Genomic DNA, 7,122 nt, shown 5'->3' on the forward strand with positions numbered 1-7,122 from the left:
GAAATCTCTGCCAATACCAACTAAACTGAGAGGCCAGAAGAGTGAGAAAAAGTCCTTTATGTTTTCAACTTCAGTCCATTTTCAAAGATTTGAGATAAGGCAGAGTCCAAGATTTTAAGGTATGAGAAAAGATCTTTCTTTGAGTTTTTTTTGCAGTAGTCACAACTGCCTTCACTGTAATGGCTTACAGGGATGGACATTCAAAAGGACGCACCAGTAGAACAGTCACTGACATAGCTTCTAAATTCTGAATATGGAGCCTCATTCTTCCCTTTCTTATAATGCAATAGGTAGATCATGAAGACGTCCTTCTAACAGTTAGCGTCATCCCATATTCTACAGTATAGTGGAGAACAGAAACTATTTAAAACCTTCAACAACTTTCAAGCTATATTATCACAGCCTATTTTCTTAGTATTACTACCCAAAAGAAGCTCCAGTATCTCAAGTCCTGTTTTCACAGGGGAAAGACATTCAGCAGTGAGACCTGTTATCTCTGGTTATCTATCTCTTTTGACTTAGCTTTCTATTAAACCATAGTAGCTTTAGTGGACAAAGTTGGACAAAGGGTGAGATTACAAGCTCTAGTAGTCTTTTCTTACCCAGCCATTACTTCATCTGATAACAGCAGGAGGCAGAGGAAGTCTAAATCCCTATAGCACTTATTTAACAAAGATTTGTATTTCTTGGATTTAGATTTTTATGTTTTTCATTTGTTTTAGACACTTATGTCTTTTAAGATGAGAACATAACCATATTGAAGTAATATTGACTCAGAGCAGAATATACATACCACAGTGATAGATCCTTAACTATTTAAAACAAATCTGATCATATCACAATATCGAAACTATAAACAGTCAGAAAGGTACATTTCAGTAGCAGTGCAAAAATTTTTATGTTTCCTAGATATCAGCATTTTATAAAGCTTCAATAAAACTTATAGTTTGTGAGCATTTTTAAGGCATGGGAAAGCTTTTCCTGGGGGTTATTAATAATGATATCTGCCCTCAGTCCAAGATCATGTTTCTACACAGTTGGTTATTCAGAAAAATTCAAGTTTAAATGTTTACTAACTTTTACAGTGAGTCAAGATATGAAACTCCATCCATGTCTCATGTTAATAGCTTTTATAAGTTGTGTATTAACTTTTTAAATATCATTATAGCATTTTTACTAATGGATAATAGTAATGTGATATTGGTACACATATCTATACATATATGAATATTTAACTTTACAATCCCAATACATTAAATAGTCCTGAAATTAATATTTTTATATCTTAATTTTATGTAAGTCTACTTTGTGTTTGAACAATTTATTATCTCTACGTCCCTGACTCTATTGACTAGCAAGAAATTCTTATGTTACATCTTCCAAGACATACTAGACTCCATGCCATTTATTTGCTTTGACAGCAGTTTGAAATTCTTCAATCCTTTTGCACAACTTCTAAAATACTTGAATTATAGTTTAAATGCATTAAAAGATGTAAATACAGTTTAGAATCATTTTTTTCTGTAATGGAATTAGAGTTCAAATGCAAGTATGTTTCAAGGACAACATAAAATGTCAACAACAATATACAATTTTAACAAAAAGTTAAACATCCAGGAGAGCTAAGATGTAGCACCACAGTGGCAAGGTTTAGATACCTAAAAAGGACTGAATTTTCATATCAATATCCATAGCTTTAATGAAAATACATTAAGTATATGCTTATAGTTTATAAAAAACTTATGTCTGTATTGCCTTAAATGTTTCTTACTGGGCTAAATATGCCATCAGTTAAACTCTTATCGGTGACTTTATTGTATCCTTCAGTAAGATAGAGGAGAATATGATTATAGTAGCATTTCAAAATTCAAGCTTTAATAAAAACATGGATGATTTTTCTTCTCTTGTTAAAGTCTCTCATCACCTAAGTGAAATGTGGTTAACTATGCATTAAAATTTTGATCTTTCAAGAGAGAAATAATATCTTGTGTATTCATATGATCATCCATGCAACTCTTTACTGATCATCTAATTTTACCTCATGTTTGTCCATAAGATCGGAGTCTAAAATATGGGATTAGAATTAGTCATGTCCTGTCACTTAAAGTGTGAAATCTTATACATTTGGCTAGCATAGAAGAGATAAAAATATTTTAAATTGCTCATCTCTCTGAGGGAAGATGGTACATCTAATACCTGTATGTATGTCTTGTTTTATTTAATACTCTTGGCTGGATTAACATTCAAATAGAATTTTCATTAAAGTGGTAGAATTCTCACTCACTTAAGCAATTACAACATAGAGAAAATCAACCAAGCCTACTAAATTATTGCTCTTATTTGTAAACATTTAAGCAGCTGAGCATAAGCTTCATTAATACTGTGTCTGCACATACTACTGGGTATGCTCCTTTTTCTGCTTTGGCCACTCATGAGCAAGATAAAACAAAATTTTGTATCTCCTCCTTTTCTGTTTTCTTCCTTGCTTCCTTCATTCTTTTCTTTCTTTCTTGTTATTTTTCCTCAGAGACATAGTCATAGTAAACATTTTCCTCAATTTAAGTTCCTTAAGGGCAGTATGTATATTATCAATACAGAAATCCAAGGAAAGTAAAAAAGTTACCTTTCTCATCCTGTCACATTTCTTGCCACTCCGAACTCCTCCATCTCTTTTCATCATTTCTCTCAGCTTTTGCAAGAAGTCATAGGCTATACATATTTTAAAACTCCATTCATTACGTCAACAAGTATTTACCTACTATCTAGTATTACTAATACTATTCCTATTTCTAATAGGAATAAAGGTAGTAGTAATATGACTATTCTAGAAACAAGATAGGATCCATGAAACTCGGAATTTTGATTGGAGCATATTCTCCATAGCTGTGCAAAAATATGGTCTTAGACAATAAAAGACCTTGAAGACAGTCTGTGTTCTCAAGTGCCTACAATATAATTGAAAAGCCAGGTTCTTGGCACTGATGGGCAAAGTGACTGAAGGACACTTAGGGTAAAATATCCCAGCACATCCAAATCAGCATAAACAGTGTGCATAAGTATTTGAGAAAATATTCAGAATATAGTTACTGTATCAACTAAAGTCTTACTGCATGAAGGAGATTTGAAACTTAATTTTGATGCAATGAGAGATACATATTTTTAGCAAATAAAACAGTAACCCCACAATAGCCAAACTATGGAAAGAACCTAGATGTCCATCAACAGATGAATGGATCAAGAAGATGTGGTATATATACACAATGGAATACTATGCAGCCATCAAAAGAAATGAAATCTTGCCATTTGCAACAACATGGATGGAACTAGAGCGTATCATGCTTAGCGAAATAAGTCAAGCAGAGAAAGACAACTATCATATGATCTCCCTGATATGAGGAAGTGGTGATGCAACATGGAGGCTTAAGTGGGTAGAAGAATAAATGAAACAAGATGGGATTGGGAGGGAGACAAACCATAAGTGACTCTTAATCTCACAACAAACTGAGGGTTGCCGGGGGGAGGGGGTTTGGGAGAAGGGGGTGGGATTATGGACATTGGGGAGGGTATGTGATTTGGTGAGTGCTGTGAAGTGTGTAAACCTGGTGATTCACAGACCTGTACCCCTGGGGATAAAAATATATGTTTATAAAAAATAAAAAATTAAAAAAAAAAAAAAAAAAAAACAAAATAAACAAACAAACAAACAAAAAAAAAAAAAAAAAAAAAAAAAAAAAAACAGTAACCCCAGTAATTGTACAAACATAGGAATTAGAAACTGCATATACTACAAGGTGCAACATATTTACTTGATTAACTAAAGATATTTGCTGAGAACAGTAATTTGCAAAGTGATGGTTGTTGAATGGGCATGTCAAAATTACATCAGGAGTTTTTTTTTTTTGTTTTTTTTTTTTGTCTACACATTGTCTTCCTTCTCTCTTCATTTTGTGTTTGCAACATCTCTTTCCATTATTTTGTGATGCCCCTTGCAGTAGGAGTGAAAGCAGAGCTGTGCTTCTTGCAGTTTAACATAGGCAGAGAATAGGTTTTCAGAAAATTCTTCCAGAATCAGTATCTCTACCCTCCCCTTTTTAAGACACAATGATTTATAGAAATGCTAACTTATTTTTTTGAAACGGAGTGGGAGTAGTGAATATGTTTATCTTAGAACATGAGATGAGAAGTGATTTATTGTCCAATTCAAGCCTGGTTCATTTAACAAATAAAACGTTAGCAGCCAGATTTTATATATTGTTCAGCATTCCATACTATCTCCTACAGCATTTTGAACCTTAAATTTAAATATTTTTAAAAATTTAATCTGTAAGAGGAACCTAGGTGGCTCAGTCAGTTGAGTGTCCAATTCTTGATTTCTGCTCAGGTCGTGATTTCAGAGTTGCAGAATCCGGTCCCTTGGGCTCTCACTGAACTGGGCAGAGAGTCTGCTGGAAATTCTCTCTCACTCTCCCTCTGCTTCCCCCATTAGCTCACACACACATGCTATCTTTCTCTCTTTCTCTCTCTAACATAAATAAGTAAATCTTTAACATATTATATATTATGCAGTTATGCAGTAACATATTATGCAAACTGTCACTTATTTGATAAACATGTTAGTAAATAGTCCCTAAATATATTCGTGTGTGTGTGTATCCTAGCTATACCCTACATTATCTCCAGAATCACTTTAGCATTGTTTCAGCTATCAGTTATCCACATTTGTAAAGAGAGAAGGGTATATGATCCAAATTAAAGAGCAATTTCAGTATCATTTATACTAGTAAAAGAAAGTTATGTTAAAATGGCCCCAAAATATCTAAGGGATAGCAAAGACTTCTTATTTATATAGGAAGAACTACTGATTTTTAAAAATGATAAAGAAGACTTAGTAATTCCCCTTACACCTTACACAGCTACCCTATGAATTAAGCTGAATGTTTTCATATGCATTGTCACCTCAGTTTATCCTTGTGATTTCTGTTGCATTAGATTTTTTTTTCATGGGTGCCTGGGTGGCTCAGTGGGTTAAGCCTTTGCCTTTGGCTCAGGTCATGATCCCAGGGTCCTAGAATCGAGTTCCACATCAGGCTCTCTGCTTGGCAGGGAGCCTGCTTCCTCCTCTCTCTCTGCCTGCCTCTCTGCCTACTTGTGATCTCTCTCTGTCAAATAAATAAATAAAATCTTAAAAAAAAAAAAGAAAGAATTAGTTTCCATTACAGCTGGTTTAGTTACTTTAACATTAAGGTTTGATTCCATGTTCAATGGTTATGTTAACAGATGACAATTGAAGTGGCTTAGAATCATGTTGAAAGATACAGTGGAAATATGAAAGATACATATCCCTACTATGGAATATAAACACTTCCAAAGATAGTGTTAGTGAAAGTTAACGTGAAAGTTAATGTGAAAGTCTTGTTTAAATATCCTCCATCAAGCCTTTATCAGATGGTCTTCAGAAAAGAATATTTTAATTTTTTCCCTTTCTTTTTCATTATCTTTGTTGAGGAAGGTTTTCTGAGGGCAATATGAGTGACTCAGGGGTCTAATTATTCCACAGATGACTTACACCTGTTAGTCTTTTCTGTGCCCACCTCCCTTCTATTGCCAGCTAGACAAGTAAAGCATCTGATGAACTGTTCATTAAAAACAGAGGAACAGATTCCACTTTTGAACCCAAATTAGGTGAAGAAGAGCACAAGTAGGGAAAAAAAAATCCCAATTCAATTTAATGCATATAAAATGTCCAATTTAGATAGAATTTAAGGGTTTCTTTTTTTGTCCAATTACAGTATATGGTAAATAGTTTACACATTGACAGATTTTTTTGGTTATAAAGTTAGTTACCACAGAACAACAACAACAAAAAGACATTTTAATATAAATAATTTTACCAGAATTCTTTGGGGGGAAAAAAAAGCCCTAGAATTTCTGAATAGTCAGAAAGTCTATACTATAAATAAGAAAAAAACACTGAAAATGTGTAGGTTCCAGTGATAGGAAGTGGTCTTAATACAAATATTTTACATTTGTATCTTAATTTCAGTTAAACTGGTATTTTGGAAGCCATGGCAAAGAGAGTACTTTGAAAAGAAGGAAAATTAAGGTTTTGAGATTTTATAGATAGGTTCCATATTATTAAAGCATTTGCTGATTCTCTCCTGATTTCTAGAAGTGGTTCTAGTTTTACTGTTAGGTTCTGACTTTTTCACCAGGCTTATAAATGATTTCACAATGAAGAGATATGTTGAATTATTTTCTCAGCCTAGGTACAAAGATAAGTGAATTGGACATTTTGTCATTGGGTGCAAGGACTCTCATCCATTCCTGATCTTGCGTTGGCACCTAATTTGAGCTCAATAAATGTGCCGTTAGTCACAAGAGTAACTTGGTACTGAGTCAGAAACAGAAGGAGAAGCAGAGCTGTCAGGAACACTGAAAGGAATAGGACCAGGGAGAAGAGAACTTCTTTCTGTTCCTCCACACGATCAGATGAGATCTTTGTTTCAGCATCTTTCAGGGCTAACTTTTCCTCCCCAAACTTAGGAAAGTTATGCTCTTCTTTTAAATGCTACCAAAAACGATTATATGGTCTTCTATCATCCTATAAGACTAAAAAATGTGTCAATAGTACACAAGCCCTATATTCATATAGAATACAGTATTGGTAATGTGATACCTGTCATCATCAAGAGAACAATCTGCTAATTATTAAAATTGAATTTAAATAAATTATTTAGGTTTATTTTTACTGGTGATCCTATTTTTTCATGAATATTATTTGGTTTTGATACAATTAAATACACTGCAAACTATCAATTCACTGTACTAATAAACAAGTAGATGGACTGAATATACTAATGAAACATTATGTATGCTGGTCCTTTTTGTCCCTAGGTGGTAATGAGGAAAGTCTCCTTTTTACTAATGTTCATCTCTGTTTTAATGTTTAAACATATCGTAGAGGTTGGGCCAACCATAAATTTATTATAATGCCTTCTTAGAGCAAATATTATCAGAATTGAAGATTCTACCCAAACTATTCCCTCTTCACAACTGATAACTTCTGGTATATACCTGCTTTCCTGATGCAAGAAGTCATTGCCTTCAATTTAGGTGTCATAA

Source organism: Mustela putorius, unplaced genomic scaffold, assembly GCF_011764305.1.
Source record: "Mustela putorius furo isolate JIRA1106 unplaced genomic scaffold, ASM1176430v1.1 tig00003834_pilon_pilon_pilon, whole genome shotgun sequence".
Taxonomy (NCBI): domain Eukaryota; kingdom Metazoa; phylum Chordata; class Mammalia; order Carnivora; family Mustelidae; genus Mustela; species Mustela putorius.